Source organism: Kogia breviceps, chromosome 3 (assembly GCF_026419965.1).
Source record: "Kogia breviceps isolate mKogBre1 chromosome 3, mKogBre1 haplotype 1, whole genome shotgun sequence".
Taxonomy (NCBI): domain Eukaryota; kingdom Metazoa; phylum Chordata; class Mammalia; order Artiodactyla; family Physeteridae; genus Kogia; species Kogia breviceps.
In genome coordinates, this window is record NC_081312.1 from 155637216 (window position 1) to 155664529 (window position 27314).

General features: G+C 41.3%; 1 protein-coding gene across 9 annotated transcripts in view; it reads left to right on the forward strand.

Moving 5' to 3' along the window:
• MTHFS (methenyltetrahydrofolate synthetase) overlaps nucleotides 1–27314 on the forward strand; it is a 344713-nt gene that overhangs the window by 158826 nt on the left and 158573 nt on the right. The window lies entirely within an intron of this gene.

Below are 27314 nucleotides of genomic sequence, written 5' to 3' on the forward strand. Positions count from 1 at the left end.
CAAACAAACAAACAAAAACAAGATAAAAACCAACAAACACAAAAACCAAGCTCACAGATATGGAGAACAGATTGGTGGCTGTCAATCTGTTGGAGGAATTGGGTGAAGGGGGTCAAAAGGAACAAAATTCCAGTTTTAAAATAAGCAAGTCATGGGGATGTAATGTACAACATGGCAACTATGATTAATAACACTGTACTGCATATTTGAAAGTTGCTAAGAGAGTAGATCTTAAAAGTTCTCGTCACAAGAAAAAAATTCTGTAGGTATGTATGCTGATGGATGTTATCTAGACTTATTGTAGTGATCATTTTGCAATACGTACAAATATTGAATCATTATCTTGTACATCTGAAACTAATATAATGTTATATGTCACTGCACAGTCTAGTGGGGGCCAGTAATCACACAATGTTATAGGGTTATTTCAAATACAGGTGGGTACAAATATATTGATGCCAATGAATTAGAAGTAACCTATTCTGCTTGGAAAAGTGGTGGGGGAGGTGATTATTGGGGAGTTTGCCAAGAATTTGAAATTTTGGTTGAATATCAAAGGATATAGTTCTACCTCTCAGAATAGTATTTGGCAAGTTGCTTTTCCTTCCAGAATCCCAATTTCTTCATCAGTATTATGAGAAGTTTAATTAAGATGATCTCTATAGCCTGTTTCACTTCTCTTGTCATCTGAATTCCAGGTAAATGTGTGTGAATGGGATAAAGAGGATAAGACAACCCCTGGAGATGTGTCTTGCCTGCCTGTCTCAACTTTCAGTGTCATCTGGGTTCCTTTGTCTGGCAGGGAGGTCAGAGATGAGGTCTAGCCATCAGCTAGGATGCAGCAGAAGATGGAATTCAAGCTGTCATAATAAACAACAAGGGCTATATGACTAGAAATTCAAGGGTGGGGTGATCTTGAGGTTGACTTAATCCAGTGGCACACTTTCCATTTTCCTGTAATCCTCTTGACTCTGCTTTAATCAGGCTAGCAACAGAGTTCTAGACCTCACATGTGGATGCAGCCACATCCAAAGAAAGAAATGCCCAGCAACATTTTCTAGAGTCTCACTGGCCCCACTTGGGTCTATCATAAGGACATAGGAAAACCTTGTGCTGATTAACATCCTCCAGGGGTCTTGACCCATTTATTGGTAAGAGGATGGGAATACCAGGACTGACTTAGACCAGTCAGGATGTATCCTCAAACTGCTCCACATCGGGGGTTGGGTGAAATGCACTCACTGGCTCTGAGTCCTGGCTTCTCCCTCACCTCAGGACATTGAGGACATTGCTCAGGGACCAGCAGTCAATCCAGCTTTGCTAAGGCACTGATGATGGAGCAGTTGATACCATGTGGCTCCTTCAGGTATCAGAATAGTGCATGCAGAAGAGCCTTGAGGAGATGCACAGCTTGCCCCAAGGCAGTGATTAATAGTACAACTTGGGGCACTGTGGCAGTAGGTCAGTGCCTAACAAAACTGCTCCGCAGTTAATACATGGGGTAAAGCTTAGAGGCCATTTGAGCAATCCTTCGTAAATAGGTCATGTTCTTAGAATAAAACATAGATAAATTATACTCAGATAAAGATGTCTTTTTAAATCAAACCTTCTTTTTACTCAGGCAAAATTAAAAAAAAAAATCTGAGTGTAGAGGCTCTGCTTCTCCTTGCTCTGGTTCTGCACCATCGGTTCAGTCTCATTTCAGAGATGCAGGAATTTATAATTGCTTTTCCAATTGTCACCAAGTCACCTTAATGGCTTCTTACAAATTATTTGTTGTACGAACAACATTGTTGGAAGCCAAACTAAAAAGAAAGAAAAGGTTAACCCATGCTCTGATGACTGCAACAAATCAAGCTCTTTATATTTATTTGTGCTCTGTTCAAGTTTTGCCCATGGCCACACAAAATTTCATCATAGGGCAGTCATATTTATATTCGTATATTGTGAGCATATTCTGTGTTTATTGTGTAATTGTCATAATTATGCTTTTTGCTCTATAATGGATTTCTGGAAATGAAAATCGGTGTCTGTCTTTGACACAGCCATGCCCTTGCTCTCTACTCCATCCCACCCAGATCTGGAATTTAATTGAGGTTAATTCCCCCACCGGTTGTTTTATTTTTGTGTCAGGGGAATGTGTGCTGTCAGGGGAAGGAAGGTATGCTGTCTTAATGCGGCATGAATTGCATGTCTCCAGAGGAACACCAACTTCTGCAGATTTTTTTCCTTATAATCTTGCTATTTTAATTACACATATATTTTTCTTGGCTCTATTATTTAGGAGTTATACCCTGTATACTTCCCAAAGGAATTGTGTGGTTTAGAGATAGAGACAGTGTGACGTCTAGTTAGAGATTTGTCTTAAAATAGGATTGAGTCCAGACCCAGGGTAAGGAAGTAAGTGTAAGACAGTGTAGCGGGTAGCACATCCTGGGCATTGCTGCCCTTACGCTTCCTCCCCATGGAAGAAATCAGTAATCAATTAGGATGCTCTTTCACATCATGCTTAGGTACAATCTCAAAAATCTTTCCTAACACTCTCCTTCAGGTGCCATTACCAATCAATGATGGTTGGCTTGTGACATGAAATCTATTTACTGTGTCTGGTATTGGGAAAAGTGAACAGAGATAGGAATGAAGAGCATTTGAACTTTGCCATGGATAAGCCATATAACCAGAGGCATTCAAAGACTGAATTGGGAGGAGATTGGAAGGGAAGATTTGAATTCAGGAGAAAGTTTAGGTGACTCACTTTACAGAAAATTCCAGTAACCTGGAGCAAGCAGAATAGCATTGGAAAGTTTATATGAACAATGTCCCTTGAACCATTCATGGGATAAAAGGAGGACTAGACATTATGGTTGAGACTTTCAGAGGGCATCCTCCATGGACACTTTCTTATTTTCTTAATTTTACCTCCCTGGTCCTCTTTCTATTTCTCCTACAGCCCCCTTTTTGAGAGCTCTGTCACCTGATGGCTGCATTCTTCCTCAGAATACATTACTCTTGCCCTAAACTTTTACTGGCTCTGAATCAGGGAGTGAAAAGGTCTAGTCCTGCAGGTTGGGGGTGGAGTGGGTAGTTGGCAGGGTAGGGGTATGGATATGAATGCTTTGTCTGCAGCTTCTCAGCAACTGAGAATACCCAGGCCATTCTCATTGTTAGAGGGGCACTGTTTTTGTGAAAATGAAGGGAAGATGCAGCGTGGTTGCAAAAATGATCATATTTTAAAGTTTACATTTTACAAGTGAATACTTCTACTACAAAAATGTCCTATCGCTGACACTGTACAGTGGGTTTGATGATGGGCTACACGTCTAATGCTCCCCAGTGAAAGCATCATCTCTCTGTCCTATCAGTGTGCTCTGTGACTCTGTCTCACCTGGAGATGACGTCAAAACATGTACCTTTGAGGCCTTTGGGAAAATATATGGCTGAGCATAGTGGTCCGTCTGACATCTCCTGTGATAGACCCTGCCTTAGACCCACACTCTGGTCTCATTTTCTTAGTGATGATGGCATCTGATTCCTTCTTGAAATGCCCAAGATGAAATACTTTATCACATCAAGTATTAATTTTCTTCCAAAGGCCAATCTAGTCTCTTGTCAGGAATTTGCCTTTCCATTTGCCCTACTTCTTGTGAAACATTAATCTTGATCTCCTTTCGGCTCTCATTCCAAGGAGCTCCCGTATTAATTGAGAAAGTCCTGTCTAAACTATCTGGGATGGATCCTCAAATAGTCTCTATGTAACCAAATTTCTTCCCCAAGAGTAGAGAGATGTTTCAGTGCATCTCACAGCTAGTGACCATCATGTTACTGTCTTTTTCTTTCTTTAGAGTGTATTCTATGTTCTTCAGTCTGCTCTGGATAGTATCCTAGTGTCATACAGGAGTGGCTTGTGGCATATTCAAAATTCCCATCTGTCCCTATCATGTTCTAACTCTCCTCTAACCACCTAAGTTGTGATGGGTATGATGGATATCTTCAAGAATTTCTGTCTTGAACTAACCTTGATAATTACTCTGACACTTGAATAAATAGAAGTCTGATTTATGTTTCATAAATTCCTTAGACAGATTTTATATACTGTAGTGTTTCATATTCTATTATGTTTTGGACTGTTAACTTTTTTTTTTTTTAATGAGACTTTGGATAATATGTTGGTTTTGGGGATTGTTGTCAGTCAGATGGGTTAAGGTTATGCTGCGGTAATAGATAACCCCTAAGTCTCACTTGCTTAGAAGAATCAAGGTTTATTTTTTGCTTATGATACATATTCATCCCAACTTGGCTGGCAAACCTTTTCCATGTCTCATTCAGGAATGGAGACTGACAGAAGCTTCACTGTCATCCGTTGGTTGCTGGTCACCATGGCAGGAAGAAGAAAGGGAACATGGTGAATTGCACACTGGATTTTTTGTTTGTTTTATTTTGTTTTGCTTTTATTCAGTTTTGGGGGGGGAGTATAACTGAAGTATCATAAACTGCATACACTTAAAGTGTATAACTTCATGCATTTTGACACATGCAAAATGGATCAAAATGGATGTATGACACCATCACTACAGGGAAGAAAGTGAACAATTCCATCTCCCCAAAAACACTCCTCATCCTCTTTGCCATCCATACCTCCATCCACCTTCATCCTCAGGCAACAATGACCTACTTCCAGTTACTTTAGATTGATTTGAATGTTCTAGAATTCTTTATAAATGGAATCATACAGCATGTACTCTTTTTTGACTGGCTTCCTTCATCCCAGAAAATGATTTGTAGAAATCATCCATGCTTTGTGTGTATCAGTAGTTCATTCTGTTTCATTGCTGAGTAGTAGTCCATTGTATGGATATACCATAACTTGTTTATCCATTCACCTGTTGATGGAAATTTGTATTGCTTCTAGCTTTGGGCTATTACAAATGGTGAAAAGAACATTTGGGTACAAATCTTTGTGTAGACATATGCTTTTATTTATCTTGGGTACATACATGGGAGTGGAGGTTTTCCAAAGTGGTTATACCAGTTTACATTCCTCCCAGCAGTTTATGAGAGCTACAGTTGCTCCACATTCTCACCAACACTTGGTATTGTCAGTTTCAAACATTTTAACCATTCTGTAGGAGGCTATCTCACTATAGTTTGATTTGCATTTTCCTAATGACTAATGATGCTGAACTTTTTTTGTGGGTTTATTGGCCATGTTGTGCAGTGTCCTATGGTGCTATGCTCCTGACTTTGGGCTGGTATGTCAGCTTGGTAGAATGACCTGTATCCAATTTTTTTTTCCAATGAAGCTATCAGTCCAGGATCTATATACTATAGCATCAGCTAGCATCCCTTGCCCGGCTTTGTTTGGTCTGAACCAGGTTAGCCCTTTTATTTCTCCCCCCACCTATGGCAAATTTATGGGCTCTGTATTAAAATTGTGCTCCCACTTTCTTAGGACCTGCATCCTCAGGAATCTCTGCAGATTATTCTTCCTGTTTCTGTCCTGTCTTGCTGATTTCAATGGTAGATTCTTTACTTTAGACCTGACTTTTACTGCTTTGCCTGCCTCCCTTTTCCATTTGACATCTTTGGGCTGCAATTCCAGAGCTACCTTAATCCCAGGGCTCTTTTGGCTCAAACTTATGCCACGCCCCAGAGTTGAGTGTGAGCCCCTCCCAATTCTGGCAGGTCCCAGAGGTGTGATTCCTAGCCAGAACCCTGGGCAATCTACTGATCCAGGGGCATCCAGACAGCCTTGAAAAGAAAGTGATCTTAAGTAGGACAGTTTGCATGGTATAAAGAATTCATGTGAAAACTATGGTGACATAAAATCCATTCTGTTCACCTCAGAAAACATTAACCAGACAAGTCCTTTTGAAGTTCCTCCCGTATCTCCTGCCAAGCACGTCCTCTCTTCGAGCAGTCAGTCTAAGACTTAAATCAGTGCAGAGTTTGGAAGGTTATGACAGATTCTGGATGATACTGGCAAACAACTGGTGAGATAAATTTGTAGGTGTCCTAGCAGGAGGGCCAAGCCTGACAGCTAAGCATCTGACAGATTCAACCACAGTAACGAGAGGAGCTTATAAAGGGAAGTGTAGGGCTCCAGAAGGGGGAATGGGTATGGGCAGGTAACAAAATAGAAACTCAGGGATGAAGCCTTGACCTGGAAGTTCCAGCTGAGGTAAGTTGACTGGGGCTCCAGCAGGAGCTACCTGTGAATTCCGGCATTTTGTCCAGGCCAGGCCCACAGGACAGGTGATGACACTGCAGCCTCAAATCCACAGTTTACACTGATCCTGTGGGTTGGGGAGGGTGGAAGTGGGGGTGTGGACTGCTCCAGCTGTGGGTGCTGATGAATGAGTGAAGGGGCCCCAGGCAGAGTGTAATGAAGGAAATCATGTGTTGGCTTATTTATAGAGGACTAAAAATGAAAATCGCTTCCAGATGCGAACACTCACACTCTTACTAAGGAACCCAAGAAAAGAAGCATACAAATGCAGCTTACAGAGACAGCGTCTTTCTAAAGGTCTTAAACTGTGTTATCACATTATGGAAGTCATGGATGAACTCACATTTCTGGACTCTGCCTGGCATGGCCACCCTGCAGTGTGGACAGGGCCAACTTCAGACACTTGGACCTGTGAGGAGACCTGTCCGCATGAGGTGGGAGGGTGGAGGACCAGCTGTAGCCGTTAAGTCAGGGAGGAAGCCCAGTTAGCAGGTAAAATACAGTAGCACTTCTCAACTTCCATGTGCATATACCTGTGGATCTTGTTAAAATACAGATTCTGATTCAGTGGATCTGGGGCAGAACCCCAAATTCTGCGTTTGAAACAAGCTCCAAGTGATGTCTGGTGCTGCTAGTCTGTGGTCCACAAGTCAAGTAGCAAGAAAACGTGGTATTCAGCAGGTGGCAGCAGGTATGAGACATTCAGGCAAAAAATAGTTGTCAAAGTGAAAGGATGATAGGAGCGTTTGTACAGGTGGTGAAGGATAGTAATATGGACAAAAAGCAGTTGGCATTCAGAGATACACGGCTGCAGTGTGCCTGCGTGGGATGCTGTGAGTGGCAGCTGATGTGGTGTGGAAGAACATCGACTCTGGAACTAGATGACCTGGTGGAATGCCTGCGTCAGTTCATTCCTACCAATCTGATCTTTTTTTTTTTTTTAATTTATTTATTTTTGTCTGTGTTGGGTCTTTGTTGCTGTGCACGGGCTTCTCACTGTGGTGGCTTCTCTTGTTGCGGAGCACAGGCTCTAGGCGCATGGGCTTCAGTAGTTGTGGCACGTGGGCTCAGTAGTTGTGGCTGGTGGGCTCTAGAGCACAGGCTCAGTAGTTGTGGTGCACGGGCTTAGTTGCTCGGCGGCATGTGGGCTCTCCCCGGACCAGGGCTTGAACCCATGTCCCCTGCATTGGCAGGTGGATTCTTAACCCCTGCACCGCCAGGGAAGCCCCTACCCCTCTGATCTTGATCAATTTAGTTAGTCTCTCAGGGCGCCAGTTTCTACACTGGTCTAACCCTTATTGGATTATTGTGAATATTAAAAAGCCTATCACATGCAAAAAGTCTTGGATGGGTCTAGCCATAGGGCATGAGAATAGGGACCACTGAGGATGGGCAGTAGACGGGAGACAAGTGATTTTACTGTAAACAAATGGAGCAAGTGGAACCCTCAAACTGGGACAGGAGGGGGGCACTGGTCTTTGGGAATGAGGCGACAGCTCCGTAACAGCATCAGGTGAAAAGGTCAGGGACATCCTACTAGGTGACAGTTTGGGGCTCAGTGCTATGGTGTGGCTCTGGTCCTGATTAAAACCCTCCTGGCCAAGATCAGACTCAGGCTGGTGGCCAAGGCGAGGGTGGGGATCCACAGGCCACTCTAAGGGAGAAGAGGGGCCGATGCAGGGAGCAGGCCAGCCTGAGCCTTCAAAACAGGCTGTCAGCAGAAAGTCCACTGGGCAGGGCCACAGGTCTTTCCTCCCAATGTAGTCACACTTAGCGCTGCTTCTTCACTTTTGCCTCCCTATTGTTATCGGTTGTAAACCATGCTTATGGAATTGATTCTAAGTGACCATCTTGCAAGGTCATTAAAAAACTGTCTGTGCTTTCTGTCTCTTTTTTTCACCTCTGAATGCTTCAACTCACTGTAATTCAGAACCTTCTCTTTTGGTTTTACTGAATCAGCTCTGCAAAAACTTTCCTTTTTTTAATTTTTATTTTTTTATACAGCAGGTTCTTATTAGTCATCAGTTTTATACACAACAGTGTCTACATGTCAATCCCAATTGCCCAATTCATCACACCCCCACTCCACTCCCCACCGCTTTCCCCCCTTGGTGGCCATATGTTTGTTCTCTACATCTGTGTCTCAATTTCTGCCCTGCAAACTGGTTCATCTGTACCATTTTTCTAGGTTCCACATACATGCATTAATATACGTTATTTGTTTTTCTCTTTCTGACTTACTTCACTCTGTATGACAGTCTCTAGATCCATCCACGTATCAACAAATGACCCAATTTCATTCCTTTTTTGTGGCCGAGTAATATTCCATTGTATATATGTACCTCATCTTCTTTATCCATTCATCTGTCAATGGGCATTTAGGTTGCTTCCATGCCCTGGCTATTGTAAATAGTGCTGCAATGAACATTGGGGTGCATGTGTCTTTTTGAATTATGGTTTTCTCTGGGTATATGCCCAGTAGTGGGATTGCTGGATCATATGGTAATTCTATTTTTAGTTCTTTAAGGAACCTCCATACTGTTCTCCATAGTGGCTGTATCAGTTTACATTCCCACCAACAGTGCAAGAGGGTTCTCTTTTCTCCACACCGTCTCCAGCATTTGTTGTTTGTAGATTTTCTGATGATGCCCATTCTAACTGGTGTGAAGTGATACCTCATTGTAGTTTTGATTAGCGTTTCTCTAATAATTAGTGATGTTGAGCAGCTTTTCATGTGCTTCTTGGCCATCTGTATGTCTTCTTTGGAGAAATGTCTATTTAGGTCTTCTGAGCATTTTTGGATTGGGTTGTTTTTTAATATTGACCTGCATGAGCTGTTTATATATTTTGGAGATTAATCCTTTGTCCATTGATTTCATTTGCAAATATTTTCTCCCATTCTGAGGGTTGTCTTTTCATCTTGTTTATGGTTTCCTTTGCTGTGCAAAAGCTCTGAAGTTTCATTCGGTCCCATTTGTTTATTTTTGTATTTATTTCCATTACTCTAGGAGGTGGGTCAAAAAAGATCTTGCTGTGATTTATGTCAAAGAGTGTTCTTCCTATGTTTTCCTCTAAGAGTTTTAGCGTGTCTGGTCTTACGTTTAGGTCTCTAATCCATTTTGAGTTTAATTTTGTGTATGGTGTTAGGGAGTGCTCTAATTTCATTCTTTTACATATAGCTGTCCAGTTTTTCCAGCACCACTAATTGAAGAGACTGTCTTTTCTCCATTGTATATCCTTGCCTACTTTGTCATAGATTAGTTGACCATAGGCATGTGGGTTTATCTCTGGGTTTTCTATCTTGTTCCATTGATCTATATTTCTGTTTTTGTGCCAGTACCATACTATCTTGATTACTGTAGCTTTGTAGTATAGTTTGAAGTTATGGAGTCTGATTCCTCCAGCTCTGCTTTTTTCCCTCAAGACTGCTTTGGCAATTTTGGGTCTTTTGTGTCTCCATACAAATTTTAAGATTTTTTGCTCTAGTTCTGTAAAAAATGCCATTGGTAATTTGATAGGGATTGCATTGAATCTGTAGATTGCTTTGGGTAGTATAGTCACTTTCACAATATTGATTCTTCCAATCCAAGAACATGGTATATCTCTCCATCTGTTTGTATCATCTTTAATTTCTTTCAACAGTGTCTTATAGTTTTCTACATACAGGTCTTTTGTCTCCCTAGGTAGGTTTATTCCTAGGTATTTTATTCTTTTTGTTGCAATGGTAAATGGGAGTGTTTCCTTAATTTCTCTTTCAGATTTTTCATCATTAGTATATAGGAATGCAAGAGATTTCTGTGTATTAATTTTGTATCCTGCTACTCTACCAAATTCATTGATTAGCTCTAGTAGTTTTATGGTAGCATCTTTAGGATACTCTATGTATAGTATTGTGTCATCTGCAAACAGTGACAGTTTTACTTCTTCTTTTCCAATTTGTATTCCTTTTATTTCTTCTTCTTCCCTGATTGCTGTGGCTAGGACTTCCAAAACTATGTTGAATAATAGTGGTGAAAGTGGACATCCTTGTCTTTTCCTGATCTTAGAGGAAATGCTTTCAGTTTTTAACCATTGAGAATGATGTTTGCTGTGGATTTGTTGTATATGGCTTTTATTATGTTGAGGGTGTTGAATTTTGTCAAAAGCTTTTCCTGCATCTATTGAAATGATCATTTGGTTTTTCTTCTTCAATTTGTTAATATGGTGTATCAAATTGATTGATTTGCATATATTGAAGAATCCTTGCATCCCTGGGATAAATCCCACTTGATCATGGTGTATGATACTTTTAATGTGTTGTTGGATTCTGTTTGCTAGTATTTTGTTGAGGATTTTTGCATCTATATTCATCAGTGATATTGTTCTGTAATTTTCTTTTTTTGTAGTATCTTTGTCTGGTTTTGGTATCAGGGTGATGGTGGCCTCATAGAATCAGTTTGGGAGCGTTCCTTCCTCTGCAATTTTTTGGAAGAGTTTGAGAAGGATGGGTTTTAGCTCTTCCCTGAATGTTTGATATAATTCACCTGTGAAGTCATCTGGTCCTGGACTTTTGTTTGTTGGAAGATTTTTAATCACAGTTTCAATTTCAGTCTTGTGATTGGTCTGTCCATATTTTCTGTTTCTTCCTGGTTCAGTCTTGGGAGCTTATACCTTTCTAAGAATTTGTCCAATTCTTCCAGGTTGTCCATTTTATTGGCATAGAGTTACTTGTAGTAGTCTCTTAGGATGCTTTGCATTTCTGTGGTGTCTGTTGTAACTTCTGCTCTTTCATTTCTAATTTTATTGATTTGAGTCCTCTCCCTGTTTCTCTTAGTGAGTCTGGCTAATGTTTTATAAATTTTGTTTATCCTCTCAAAGAACCAGCTTTTAGTTGTATTGGTCTTTGTTGTTGTTGTTTTTTGTTTATATTTCACTTATTTCTGCTCTGATCTTTATGATTTCTTTCCTTCTGCTAACTTTGGGTTTTGTTTGTTCTTCTTTCTCTAGTTCCTTTAGGTGTAAGATGAGATTGTTTATTTGAGATTTTTCTTGTTTCTTGAGGTAGGCTTGTATAGCTACAAACTTCCCTCTTAGAACTGCTTTTGCTGCATCCCATAGGATTTGGATTGTCGTGTTTTCATTGTCATTTGTCTTTAGATATTTTTTGATTTCTTTTTTGATTTCTTCAGTGATCTCTTGGTTATTTAGTAACATATTGTTTAGCCTCCATGTGTTTGTGTTTTTATGCTTTTTCCCTGGTAATTCGTTTCTAATCTCATAGCGTTGTGGTCAGAAAAGATGTTTGATATGATTTCAATTTTCTTAAATTTACTGAGGCTTGATTTGTGACCCAAGATGTGATCTATCCTGGAGAATGTTCCATGTGCACTTGATAAGAAAGTGTAATCTGCTGTTTTTGGATGGAATATCCTATAAATATCAATTAATCTATCTGGTCTATTGTGTCATTTAGAGCTTCTGTTTCCTTATTTATTTTCACTTTGGATGACCTGTCCATTGGTATAAGTGAGGTGTTAAAGTCCCCCAGTATTATTGTGTTACTGTCTATTTCCTCTTTTATAGCTGTTAGCAGTGCCTTATGTATTGAGGTGCTCCTATGTTGGGGGCAGATATATTTATAATTGTTATATCTTCTTCTTGGATTGATCCCTTGATCATTACGTAGTGTCCTTCCTTGTCTCTTGTAACATTCTTTATTTTAAAGTCTATTTTATCTGATATGAGTATTGCTACTCCAGCTTTCTTTTGATTTCCATTTGCATGGAATATCTTTTTCCATCCCCTCACTTTCAGTCTGTATGTGTCCCTAGGTCTGAAGTGGGTCTCTTGTAGACAGCATACAGATGAGTCTTGCTTTTGTATCCATTCAGCAAGCCTGTGTCTTTTGGTTGGAGCATTTAATCCATTCACGTTTAAGGTAATTATCGATATGTATGTTCCTATGACCATTTTCTTAACTGTTTTGGGTTTGCTTTTGTAGGTCCTTTTCTTCTCTTGTGTTTCCCACTTAGAGAAGTTCCTTTAGCATTTGTTGTAGAGCTGGTTTTTTAGTGCTGAATTCTCTTAGCTTTTGATTGTAAAGCTTTTGATTTCTCCATCGAATCTGAATGAGATCCTTGCCAGGTAGAGTAATCTTGGTTGTAGTTTCTTCCCTTTCATCAGTTTAAGTATATCATGCCACTCCCTTCTGGCTTGTAGGGTTTCTGCTGAGGAATCAGCTGTTAACCTTTTGGGAGTTCCCTTGTATGTTATTTGTCATTGTTCCCTTGCTGCCTTCAATAATTTTTCTTTCTCTTTGATTTTTGCCAGATTGATTACTATGTGTCTCGGTGTGTTTCTCCTTGGGTTTATCCTGTGTGGGACTCTGTGCACTTCCTGGACTTGTGTGGTTATTTCCTTTCCCATGTTAGGGAAGTTTTCTAGTATAATCTCTTCAAATATTTCCTCGGGTCCTTTCTGTCTCTCTTCTCCTTCTGGGACCCCTATAATACGAATGTTGTTGTGTTTAATGTTGTCCCAGAGGTCTCTTAGGCTGTCTTCATTTCTTTTCATTCTTTTTTCTTTATTCTGTTCCACAGCAGTGAGTTCCACCATTCTGTCTTCCATGTCACTTATCTGTTCTTCTGCCTTAGGTATTCTGCTATTGATTCCTTCTAGTGTAGTTTTCATTTCAGTTATTGTATTGTTCATCTCTGTTTGTTTGTTCTTTAATTCTTCTAGGTCTTTGTTAAACATTTCTTGCATCTTTTCGATCTTTGCCTCCATTCCTTTTCTGAGGTCCTGGATCATCTTCACTATGAATTTTCTGAATTCTTTTTCTGGAAGGTTGCCTATCTCCACTTCATTTAGTTGTTTTTCTGGGGTTTTATCTTGTTCCTTCATCTGGTACATAACCCTCTGCCTTTTCATCTTGTCTATCTTTCTGTGAATGTGGTTTTTGTTCCACAGGCTGCAGGATTGTAGTTCTTCTTGCTTCTGCTCTGCAAAAACTTTCTAATCATCAAATCCAATCAACACTTTTCAGCTTTTGCACTATTTAGCCTCTAGAAGGCCACTCAAATTTGTTGACGAATCCCCTCAGTCCTGATACTTTTTTGCTTTGGATTCCTTGCCATCATTTTCTCCTGGCTCATCACCCTCATTTCTGGGAGACTTCATCTGGTCATCTATACTCTTACTCTTTTTCCAGGTTGACCTTAAATGTTGGGGTTCTCCAATCGGTTCTCTTCTTTCTCTACAGCATGTTTTCTCCTCCTCTTCCTCCTCCTTTTATTCTTTTTCTTAAAAAATATTCATTTGGTTGTGCCAGGACTTAGTTGAGGCAAGTGAGCTCCTTACCTGTGGCTCGCTGGCTCCTTAGTTGTGTCATGCCAACTCTTAGTTGCAGCATGCATGTGGGATCTAGTTCCCTGACCAGGGATTGAACCTGGGCCCCCTACATTGGGGGTTTTAAAGTCAGGAAACTTTTAGTTGTATATGACAGAAACACCACTCAGTTCATTAAAATTTTTTTTAAAAAGGCAAAATGCACACAGTATGAAATTTACCATCTTAACCATTTTAAAGTGTACAGTTCAGCAGTGTTAAGTACATTTGTATCATTTTGCAACCAAACTCCAGAACTCTGCATCTTGCAAAACTGAAACTTAATACAAATTAAACATCTCCTCATTCCCTCCTCCTCCAGCCCCTGGTAATCACCCTACTTCTTTCTGTTTCTGTGATTTTTGGCTACTCTAAGGACCTCATATCAGTGGAATCACACAGTGTTTGTCATTTTGTAACTGACTTATTTCATTTAACACCTTCAAGGTTCATCTATGATGTAACGTGTGAGAATTTTCTTCCTTTTTAAGACTGAGTAATATTCGATTGCATGTATATGCCATATTTTGTTTATCCATGAGTCCATTTATGGACACTGGGGTTGCTTCCATATATTAGCTATTGTGACTGATGCTACTGTGAACTTGGGTGTACAACTACCTCTTCAAGACACTGCTTTTAGTTTTGGGGTGTTTGTACACAGAAGTGGGACTCTGGACTACTCAATTGTTTAGTCAAAAACTAGAGGAAAGACTAAAAAGGAAGATGACCCATGGGCACAGAAACAGGGATACTTGGAGGTGAACTTCCAGCCAGTGGGGTTCCAGAGCGCTGTCTCTTGTTCTGAGTCTTGGCTCTTTCTTGAATATTTTCTCCTGCTAACACTCTCTTTTCATGTGGTGGGAAATTGGCTTCCAAAGGCCTCAGATTCACATCTTCCCAGCATGGAAACCCCCAGCAGAGAGAGAAACTCTCTCCTGAGACTATATCTCAGTACTATACAACTAAGAAAAAGAAGCTAACCTACTGCGAATGGCAGAGCAGAAAGAGCTTTGTTTTTGCTGATGTACTTGAATTGCTCACCAAAACCAGAATTCACTTCCTCCAGTCATCTTGCTATGTGAGATAATTAAATGTTTTCATTGCTTAGGCCTCTGTCATGCATTACTACTTGCAGGAAACATAATTTAATTGCTATACTGGATATCCACAACAAAACCTCATCTTAGAAAAGGAAAGAAGGCAAAATAGCATGCTGTGGCCACTGGCATGCTTTATAGGAAAAACAACAATTCCCTTCTCTGACAGTGGAGTGAGTCATCAGTCATTGTGACTACCTTTCATTTTGTTCTCTAAGAGCTCTCTTGTCTATTGAGGAACAAATTCAGCTGATGTGCTTTTTCTTTTTACCTGGAATGCAGATGTGATGGCTGGAGTTGCAGCGGTTATTTTGGGTTCATGAGGAAACGGCCAAGTAAATCTCAGAGACTTCAGCCCTATGATCTTAAAGCTACTGGATCAATGTCAGCAGCCAGCTACCTCTTGCCTTCTTGTTACATAAGAAAAGTGCTGAGTAAATGTTAAGTTCTCTTTGAATTTAACCTTCATCTTTTCGAATTCTGCATCTTAGCAATATGCCTTGATGTTTTGCTTTATAGTTTCCCTCAGATAGTGCCTGGGGAAACATGAAGCAATAGACCTTGGAGGTCAGGCCCTTACCTCAGGTAGCACCATCATAGATGGGCTCACCCACCTGTATCTGTCAGCAGGAGAGGTTTGAGAGAAGCCTCATTCTCTGGCTCCGCCTAGGTCTCAGTCTTATCCTCTACATGTTTTCTATTCACTTACATGATGTCTGTGCTACATTTATCTTGGGGTGGAGGAGCTGGCTTTGACACTTCCAAAGGCAAGGGATTATCTGATGGACAGTGGTATCTCACTACTGACCACAGGCAGAAAGGATCTCTCCTGAAATATCCACGTGCCCGTCTCCTTCCACTTTTGGAAAAGGCAGCTGGACCTAAGGCTTGTGCTTTCCTTGAAGATCTGGAGAAGTGGTCAGCATATCACAACATTTATACCATCCTGAGGTAGGTGTGTGTGTGTGTGTATGTGTGTTCCATTTTGTTAAATTAACTTTTTATTTTGAAATAGTTTGAAATTGACAGGAAAGTTGCAAGAATATAATGAACACCCATACACTAACTTCACCCAGATTCCCCCATTATTAACATTTTACCACATATGTGTTATCATTCTTTCTCTGAATCTCTCTTTCCCATATATTTGTGTGTGTGTGTTTGTGTGTATAAATTCATAAGTGCTTTGTGCTCAGTGATTAAAATGTATTTTATGGAGAGGTTCTTTTGGAATAAGTAAGTATCTTCTTCTTCATCAAACTTTTACTCGCAGATTTTTGCATCTACTGATGATTCTTGCCCAAATAATTATCACTGTAGTGTTTTCTAATTCCATCATTTCTTCTACCTTTATTAGTTGGCATTCAACTATAAGGTAGAGCTTTCCCTTTATGCATTTATTCATTCACTTATTTATATCAATGCAGACTCATGGATTCTTATTTTATTCAAGGGAATCTAATCCATTATTATCATCAGTTATTTTGATGCTCAAATCTTTCCATCTTTGGTGAGTGTGAGGCTTTTCAGGCTAGCTTCTGTGTCCTTTTGAGATATGCTCATCATTCTTTGAGTACTTCCTGACTTTCTGGCATATCAAGGTGTTCCAGGTTCATCTTGTATTTTCTTTGTGTCAGCCTTGGACTTAGCCATTTCTTCATGGAGTCCTGTTCTGTTTGGTGAAGAATGGTATTTAAAAGCCAAGATCTGGGGGGCTTCCCTGGTGGCACAGTGGTTGAGAGTCCGCCTGCCAATGCAGGGGACATGGGTTCGTGCCCCGGTCCGGGAAGATCCCACATGCCGCGGAGCGGCTGGGCTTGTGAGCCATGGCCTCTGAGCCTGTGCGTCAGGAGCCTGTGCTCTGCAACAGGAGAGGCCACAACAGTGAGAGGTCCGTTTACCGCAAAAAACCCCCCCACAAAACAAAAAACCAAGATCTGGAAGACCTTCTGTGGTCTGGGAGGTCTTGGCCCTCTTAATGGAAAGAGCTAGGAAATATGTATATGTAAGTACATACATATGCACATATATCATATTAGTTTGCTGGAGCTACCCTGGTGAAGTACCACAAACTGGGTGGGCTTAAACAACAGAAGTTAATTCTCATAATTCCTAGAGGCTGGAAGTCTGAGATCAAGATCTAGGCAGGGTTTGTTCCTTCTGAGGGCTATGAGAGAGAATCTGTTTCATGCTTCTCCCCTCGCTTCTGATGGTTTGTTGGCAATCTTTGGTGGTCCTTGGCATGTAGAAGGATCACTCCAATCTCTGCCTTTCTTTTCTTTTTTTTTAAAGATTTTTTGATGTGGACCATTTTTAAAGTCTTTATTAAATTTGTTACAATATTGCTTCTGTTTTATGTTTTGGTCTTTTTGGCTGCGAAGCACATGGGATCTTAACTCCCTGACCAGGGATCGAATCTGTACCCCCTGCATCGGAAGGTGAAGTCAACCAGTGGATTGCCACGGCAGTCCCTCTGCCTTTATTTTCACATACATTCTCCCTGTGTCTGTCACCAGATCAGGATCCACTTTAATGACCTAATTTTAACTTGCTTATCACGGTCAAGAGATATGTGACCAAGTAAAGTCACATTCTGAGGTCCTGGGGGGCTAAGATGTTTATCTCTTTTTCTCCATTAAAATCATAAATTCACACTGATACTCCAATTCCAATCCACTGCCCCAGGATATATTCTAGTCTTTCTCTTTGCCACCTTTCTTCTTTGACAGTGAGCAACCTGGCTCCAGTTACCTGCAATATCGTGACTTATTTACTGAATCCCTTTCATGTAACCAGTCTTCCAGTCCTGGCTCTGTTGCACATAGCAGTGGACTGGCTCCACTGCCTTCTCTCACAGAGTTCGCTTTTACCAAATGACAGCTGAGTTAGTAAGGGGACTCAAGCACCTCTTTCCTACCTCCATAGCTCTTTGGGACCTCCAATTCTTAGACCCTAGAATTATACTTATGTGGAAAGTAACATTTATATAGTGCTTTGAGATTTCCCAAGAATGTAGGAATATGCTTTTATTTAAATTTTGAACATCATAAAAATACTGTGAGGTTCATTTTCGGCTCCAATCTAGAGATCAAGAAACCATGACTGGTTTAAACTGTGTTGGCATGACCAGGACAAGTAGCTCAGCCCACGATTACATCACACACTACATGTCACCCTGCACCTGAATATTATTTACTATAGACGACGCCGAACATTCCACATGATTGGAAAAGATATCTTAGGACCTGGGGACCCTAGAGAGAGGGTGCATCTTTCAGGTTTTTCAGTCAGTTCATTACATTTACATGTCTTCTGTCGTGTGTGAAATGAATTATCTGGAGTTAACCTTTACCATCGCTAAGCATACATATTTGTGATTTGTGCAGAATAAGAGAACTTGAGTTCTGTCTTCAAAATGAAATGGAGGTTTTCCCATTTAAAGTCAAGTCCTTCATTTCTAAATGCTGAATTAGATGGCACTTTTAGAAGAATTCCATATGGTTAAATTAGGAGACTGATAATAAAAAAAGAGAGAGAGAGAGAGAAAGAGAGAGAGAGAGAGAGAGAGACCAGCCCAAGGTTACTCACAGAGCTTGAAGCCTTTTAATTTGGTTATGAATGAAATGCATTTTGTATTCTGAAATGATTGCCAACCTCACCGACAGGAAGCCCATGGGCATGTTATGGTCCCCTTCCCCCCAAGGCCCCTGGCTACAACGTATGACTTCCCTTACGAACTTATTTTATTTTTAATTTTTTTGGCCAATTCAAGATGAAGTTGTTCTGCTTAGAATAAGAAGAGGCTCTACGGAGCATGTCGGTGTTTTCCTATACAGTTTGTCTTTTTGAAGGGGACAAGTCTGTGTGGGTCAGGGAGGAGGCTGGGGGGGCTGTGATGTTTCTGCGTCTTGGGCTTTGCAGACAGGGATCCTCCACCAAGGCCCTTCCCCCAGGTTCCCCTCAGGGTCAATGTCCAACACTGGCATTTGGTCACATCTCTCAGGGAAGGTGAGGCAGTCCCAGTGGGCCGTCAGAAACCATCCTCTTACCTAAGATTCTCAGAGATCAGGTTTCTTCCCTCTGTGTGCTGCTGCAGAAGAGGTGTGAAGAAGAGGAGGAGGGGGAGGAGGACGAGGAAGATTTGAAAGGAGGCACCTTCTCTGTGGTTTGGGTTCATAAGGACCCACTGCAGATGTCCTCAAGGAATCAAGAGGGCTTTGCTCAGATATTCCCACGTGGAGATGATGCCCACATTGCTTTGGGAGCCTGGCTTCGGCATCCTGAGGTGGCTTCTTAAGCCAAGAGCTTTATGCTGACTTGCGATATGGCCATGGAGTCCCATACAACTAACCTAGGGACCACAGATGACAGGTCCCATTGAAACCTCTAGGGTTCTGGCAGTAGACAGATTTGACTAGGATCCAAACCCTGATACTTAATAAGGGTTGTAGCCTCCGTGAGCATGTACTCCCACTGTAAAAGCTAAATGGCTCCTAGACTTCCTTGAAAGACTTCTTTCTCATAGTATGGAATGTTCCCTGTTTCTCCACGTGTGGTACACGCAGCTGTCTTCCTCCAAGTAGCAGCTGAAGTCTGGTTCTTCACTGTACTTCGCAGAACAAAATGAACTTTGTCATTCAACTCTGACCACACTGTCTGCAAAAATAGTACCCTGGTGGTCACTGTATCCCTCTGGACTCATCTCCACCTGACAGGTGTGTCCCTGATGGTTTATTACCTGCCACCTGCATTGTCACTCTCAAGGGCAGGAAGACTGCCTGTTTACTCCCTGCTGGGTTCTTCACTCCCTGAATCAGTGCCTGCCTCAGGGGAGGGAATCTTTAGTTATGGGACCAAACTAGGTATGAACGGGTTTTTGTCTGCAGCTCAGGGAAGGGGGGCATATATGGGATTCTGGGGCCACAATAGATGTATAAAGCCAAAGTCAGGGTTTGGGGTGATCCTAGGAAATATGTCTTATCCTAGCAGGAGAGATGGAGCTAGGGCCAGGATCATTTAAAAATAGGTGCCAGAGTCTTAGCAGGGCAAGTATGATGTTCAAATCTACTGGGTCATTCTAGGGTCAAAGGGTCAAAAGCTGAAAGGAAGGAACTAGGAGAGTGAACTCAGGAGGAAGACGATAATAATAAAGTTTAGCATTTATTTATCATTTATTTTTTGGTTTACTTATTTGTAATGTATAAGCCAGGCGATGTGTTTTAAGTGCGTTCTATGTATCATCTCCTTTACTCCTTATAAAAACGTTGCGAGGCATTGTCTCTTATTACCTCCCTTTTGCTGAGAAGGAAACTGAGACACAGAAAGCATAAGTAACTTGCCTGAGTGTTCGTAGTTAGTTAAGGGCTGAGCTTGGTGTCAGTTCCAGAGGGTCTGGTTCCCAGGTTAGACCAACACATGGGCTCTTTCTTTAGGTCTCCACATCGAAGTTCCTACTGTCTTCCACCGAGCAGGCACTTTCTCTTGTATAAGTGAGTCACTGGGTTTGGCACAGTTAATCATTTGAAATCACCAAAACTGGTGATGATATTTGTTAAACTAGAACAGTTCTCAAAAATACACATCTCTTGTCCTGCAATGCTCCTGTGTTGAAATGATTGATTTCAAAGCATCCTTGATTCAGAGGCTGTCAGAACCAGGGGCCCCTTAGAGACCTCCTGGTGTGCCCCTTTGCTTCACTGATAGGAAACTGAGGAGGAGAGCCCTGCATGTCCCAGACATTTCCTTTGACAGCTTAGTAGGGAGCCCGTATAGCATGGAGATTAAGAATCCAACCTCTGATCCACCATTTGCCACATTTATGATCTGTGCAAGTTAGTTAAACTCTGTTAGTCTCTGTTTCTGGTAAAATGAAAACGATTGCTCTCAAGCACGATGCAGGTGCCAAGCACAAAGTCAGCACTTGGTATGAGTAGTTTTAGAAACCTGAACTCTTGCTGCTGTTTCATTCTGCTATCCTCAGCATGGTGGTCCCAACATGGCAGACATAGTTTCTGCCACTTAATGCAAGTTGGCAGAAAGGAGTGGCTGGGAATGTCTATTCTAAAAAAAGTTATTTGTTGTTTATTTGAAATATGAAGTTTACTGGCTGTCCTGTATTTTGATTTGCTACGCCAGGCAATGCTACTGCCTATGGACAACCATCCAAATTCAGCGAAAGATGAAGATGCCTGCTTCCCTTCATCCTTACTAGTACCAAGTGAGGTTATCATTAGCGCTGCTCACTGGTAACCAGCTCTGCTTAGAAGGAAATCTGATCTTCCTGCCCCCCTGTGGTTGGGCAGGACCAGATGATGAGTTCTGGCCAGTGAAATGTGAGCAGAAGTGATGTATGTCACTTCTAGATCAGAGCATTGAATTGTCTGTGTGTGACTTTCTAGAATTCCCCTGACAAAGTAACTGTAGAAGCAGAAGTGGATTTGGAGCCTCCAGCATCTTTCATCCCTGAGTGTCTATAATGAACTGAACATCCCTACTGACCTGTAATGTACATGTAGCATGAGGGAGAAATAAAATTTAAGTACCATTTGCAGTAGCTGGGACATGGAAGCAACCTAAGTGTCCATCAACAGATGCATGGATAAAGAAGATGTGGTACACACATACAATGGAATATTACTCAGCCATAAAAAGGAAAGAAATTGGTTCATTTGTAGAGACATGGATGGACCTAGAGTCTGTCATACAGAGTGAAATAAGTCAGAAAGAGAAAAACAAATATCATATATTAATGCATATACGTGGAATCTAGAAAAATGGTACAGACAAACCTATTTGCAGGGCAGGAATGAGACACAGATGTAGAGGACATTTGCTTCAAATGTGGAGACGGGGGGGTGGGGAAGGGGAGATGGGATGAATTGGGAGATTGGGATTGACATATATAAACTATCATGTGTAAAATAGATAGCTAGTGGGAACCTGCTGTATAGCACAGGGAGTTCAGCTTGGTGCTCTGTGGTGACCTAGATGGGTGGGATGGGGGGGGAGGTGGGAGGGAGGTCCAAGAGGGAGGGTATAGATGTATACGTATAGCTGATTCACTTTATTGCACAGCAGAAACTAACACAACATTGTAAAGCAACTATACCCCAATATAAAAAAAAAAAAAATTAAGCCAGGAGTTGGCAAACTATAGGCCTGCAGGCCAAATCTGTCTCATTTCCTGTTCTTTAAATAAAATTTTATTGGAACGGAGCCATATCCATTCATTTATGAATTATCTATGGTGGCTTTTTTTTTGGTATAATGACAGAGTTGAGTAGTTGCAACAGAGACCGTATGGCTCACAAAGCCTGAAATATTTACTCTTTGGCACTTTACAGAAAAAATTTGTCAATCACTGTTTTCAGTCCCTTACTTTTTGTGGTGGTTATTACAGCATAACTAGCTTCTCCTGATTGCTTTCTTGAGTACAGTTTTTAAAGCTTGCTAATTTAATGGGTAAAAAAACAATTAAGGTAACATTGTGCTTAGTTTACATTTCTTTGATTATTACTGGAGTCACACGTTTTCCTGTCTGTTGACTGGTTGACTATCTCCTTTGTCTGTTTATGGCCTTCACCATTTTATCATTAGGGGTTTAGTGATTTTCTTATTGATTTGATTGAGTTCTCAAAGGAGAGAGGATATTAATCCTTTGTAATTTACATTTGATTTATTCTACCAAGTCTTAGCTTAGAAAGGAGACAGTCCTTTTTCTCCAGAAATCCAATAAATATTTAATTTTATTTGCTCTAGTTTCTGTATTTGATTAAAAAAATTCTTCTTAAAAAGTATCTACCAGTAATTCATTTTAGTGCAAGGGAGAAGATAGGGACTTAAATGAATGCTTTTTTCAAATTGCTAATCAATTTTCCAGCACTATTTATTGATAAACCTTCCCTTTCTCATTATTTTTTAACACTCCTTTTATAATTTGATATATTCTTCTATATGAAATGGTCTATTTTAAGACTAGTTTTTCTGTTGAATGAATTATCCTGTATATTCTTACAAAAATTGATTTTGTTATAATGTTAAGTGGAAAAGCAAAATACAAAGATATATATGTATTATATGTATTTATGCATATAATACATATATATTTTTTCAACTATACAAGAAAAGAACTTTACACATAGTAAACATAGACTGGAAGAAAACAATTCTAAAATGTTTATAACTACATTGTTTGTATGAAACTGTGTTTTATAGTTTTCTCCTTCTTTCCATTTTTCGGTCATTTTCTAATCTTCTCATATACACAAAAAATGGAAAACTTGGGCTTCCCTGGTGGCGCAGTGGTTGAGAATCCACCTGCCGATGCAGGGGACACGAGTTCGTGCCCCGGTCCGGGAAGATCCCACATGCCGCAGAGCGGCTGGGCCCGTGAGCCATGGCCGCTGAGCCTGCGCGTCCGGAGCCTGTGCTCCGCAATGGGAGAGGCCACAACAGTGAGAGGCCCGCGTACCACAAAAAAAAAAAAAAAAAAAAAAAAAATGGAAAACTTATTTTATAGGAAAAAATTCTTCCTAAAATGGAATCTTGGTTTTCTAATTTCTTTGACTTCTGTTATATTTACTGCTATCTCGAGAGGTTTTGCTGTGGTTCTAAAATACTTCTGTACTTTTAAATTTCTACAAGATCCTATTTACCACCATGTAAAGCTGTTATCTTTCCAGCAGCTGCTGTTCATCACCTCCTTATTTATTCAGACAAGAACTCTTTTACCTTTTTAAAATTTTTTTTTCGGTACGCGGGCCTCTCACTGTTGTGGCCTCTCCCGTTGCGGAGCACAGGCTCCGGACGCGCAGGCTCAGCGGCCGTGGCTCACGGGCCCAGCCGCTCCGCGGCATGTGGGATCTTCCCGGACCGGGGAACGAACCCACGATGTGTCCCCTGCATCGGCAGGCAGACTCTCAACCACTGCGCCCCCCGGGAAGCCCAAGAACTCTTTTACCTTTTTGCTAGTTTTTCAGCACTCCATGCTCTACTGAGGTTTAGGTCAATGTTGGCAAGAGCTTTGGCACCTGAAGGAGAAACCATGGGTGGCTGGTAGCAGGAGATAGGAACCCCCGGCCGGCCCGATGCCTCCTGATTCCGCCTCCAGTGCTCCAGACTCACCTCCCCAGCCACCTGCCACATAATCTTGACCTACCATGGCCACAGCTTTCCTCATCAGCCACACCCTCAGCCTTCCCGCGCTTCCCGCAGCCTCACCATCTACCTAACCACCCTCACCAGAGACTGGAAGCTCTCTCACTGTTAACATCCCTGGTATTCCTCTCAAAACTCTCCTACCATCTCCACTCCTAGTTCAAGCCTTCATGATCGCTCGGTTGGATGGACAGGGGTCTCCTTTTCTCTGGTCTAATATACTCTTAAAGCCGGCCAGGGTTTTCTGCTAAAATAAAAGTTGAAATCAGGTTCTTTGCTTTAAAACTCCCCATTGTTGATTTTGTAGCCTGACATCCACTCTGCTCTTGCTGATCACATTCAGTACTTATGTTTCATCTTCTTGGTATCTGAGCTTCAGCATTCCCTAAAGAGTAGTAGCTAGTGCTCAGACCTATTCTTTTTTTTTTTTCTTTTAATGTGTCTTTTTTTTCTTGGCCATGCCATGCGGCATGCGGGATCTTAGTTTCCCGATCAGGGATTGATCCCGTGTCCCCTGCTTTGGGAGCTCAGTGTCTTAACCACTGGACCACCAGGGAAGTCCCTCAGAACTATTCTTTACTGAATGTTTTCATGGGCCAGGAGCTGTGCTAAGATCTTTATGTACATTAGCGTATGTATTTCTCATAACTCTATGAGGAAGGTATTATTAGTATCTCCATTTTATAGGTGGGGAAACTGAGGCATGGAAAAATTAAATTAATTTTCCACGGTCCCATGGTTAATAGTAAGTAGAATTGGGAATCATATCCAGATTTCTCTGATTTTGGAGTTCACACTCTTAGATATCAGGCCATATTTCCTCTCCTGCTTCTTTGACTTGATTTGCACTTTCTGGGTGTCCATGCCCTATGCTGACTCAATAGAAATCCATACCCCGTTGCGACGTCCCTGGTGGCACAGTGGTTAAGAATCCGCCTGCCAATGTGGGGGACATGGGTTTGAGCCCTGGTCCAGAAAGATCCTACATGCTGCGGAGCAGCTAAGCCCGTGTGCCACAACTACTGAGCCTTCACTCTAGAGCCCACGAGCCACAACTACTAAGCCCACGTGCCACACCTACTGAAGCCTCAGCACCTAGAGCCCGTGTCTGCAACAAGAGAAGACACCCCAGTGAGAAGCCCGTGCACTGCAACAAAGAGTAGCTCCCACTCACCACAACTAGAGAAAGCCCGCATTCAGCAACGAAAACCCAATACGCCACAAATAAATAAATAAATAAATTTATGAAAAAGAAAAGAAAGAAATCCATTCCCTCATTTCAGCTCCTTTGGAATCCCCAACCCATGAAGCCAATACCCTGGTGATGAGGAGAAAGGGGTTTATTCAGAGAAGGAGGTTGGATGAGGTGTCTTTTGAGGGCTCTGAAAGCTTTGGACTAGGTGATTCATGTGATGCTTCTTGGAACATGGTCTGCCATAACAGTGGCCAGTGAATAGGCAGGGTGTCATGGGGAAACAGAAACATCTTTGGGACATCTGACTGTTGGTTACATTTTCTGGATTGTGCCACAGCTCTTTATCAGCTTTCTTGCTTCAAGATGGCCAGCTGTGCTGTCAGCCAAGTTTTTGCACCTCCCATGTCATAAACCATGTCTGTCTGTTGGAGAGGATGGTGGGGTTAGGGGCTTTTCTAGATTTTCTGCTTTTCCCAACTCTGCCTTCAGTGAAGTCAGTCAGTTAGCTTGACATTAATGATAATATGAGTATTTATAACATGGGAATCACAAAAGCTACAAATCATGACTTTCTTTTTCTCATAGAGCCAGCTGTAAACTACTTACCAGAACACCACTGAGTACAATCCACTGGTTAAATGCACAGGCTTCATCATCAGACAGGCCTGGGTTTGTGTCCCAGCTACAACACTTCCTAGCTGTATGACTCTCTGAACCTCAGGTTCCTTGTTGGCAAAATGGGGGTGACAATGGCAACATGGTAGGGTTTTTGTGAGGATTAAATGAGATAATGCATGCAGAGTGCTTAGTAGAGTGTCCAACCCATTGTAAACATTCAACAGTTGATAGTAATTATGATAGCTAATAATGAGAGTAAATAAATGAACAAAAATGAAGTTAGACAGCCATTAAAATGCCTTAAAAGTCCAAATTGAGCAATGCCCTTAACCATATATAATGTGCCATGGAGACACAAAGTGAAACACAAAGTGTACAGATTTTCAGCAGTATGGATGTGCAGGTATAAGTCCTAAAGTTGCTGGGAAAGGGGAGATGTTAAGAGACTGTTTTCAGTGATCAGTTTCTAGGAGTTTAACAGAAGGAATGATTCTTAGTAGACATAACTCATAGATCTCAGAGATGGAGTCAAAGGACCATGTAAGAATGAGATTTGAAAGCAGGCAGACCAGGATACCAAGCTAGTTTTATCATTTGGAAGTTCTGTGACCTTGAATGAGATACTTAATTTTGCAGAACTTCAGTTTCTCATTTATAAAATAAGAATAACTTACTTTGTGTTGTAAGAATTACACGAGCTAATGATTTATATGTGAATGACTTCTGCTCTGTTATAAACCATCCCCAAAGCATGATTTGCTTCCTTATAATTTTATGGGTTGGCAATCTCATCAGTTCTACTTCAGGTCTTGCCTGAAATCCCTCATGTGACTGCGTCATCTGATGGCTCAACTGGGGCTGGAGAGTCCAAGATGGCCTCAAGCACACGTCTGGTCATAGGTGTTGGCTGGCAGCTGGGATGGTTTGGTTTTCTTCCACATCCTCCAACAGGCTGGGCTGAGTTTCTTCACAGTATGATGGTCTCAGGGTTCCAAGAGCAAAACCAGAAACTGCAAAACTTCTTCAGGACAAGATTCCAGACCTTGCATAGTATCACTTCTGCCACATACTGTTGACCCAAACAAATCACAAGGCCAGTCCAGATTTAAGGAGAGGGATGTCTCATTGCAGAGGGGCTGGGAGCAAGGAAGGGGATTCACTAGGGCCGTAATTCTAATAATTTCTCACATGTATTAACATGTGAATGTTCTCAGCCTTCCCCCTTCCTGCTACTTCCCTCTGTCCCAACTTAATAAAGATAATATTGTCTTTGTCTTTCCAATTTCACCCATTCCCCTTCTTATAAGATGATTTCTGCCTTGCTTGGCTGACTCTCTGGGTGTCTGTGATTTAGAATCAGGAGAATGGTTAGAGATGGAGAACCAGAAAAACAGGCAGAAAGGGGGAAGAAAAAGGAGAGACCAGAGCCTATCCCAGTGGTGGCGGGTTTTCAGTGCATTCTGTGCAGAAGTGGAGGGTGAGGCTGGGATAAGAGACTCTAGAACTGCAGAGGGTATATGAGAATAGAGAGGGGACAAAAGGGAATTTTAAGGAGTTTATTTCAAATGCAAGTAATGAACAGAACTATTTAAAAATTTCTTTTGACTACTGGATTGCATTTCTTTGAATGTGCCTTTGCCTGGATATCGGATTA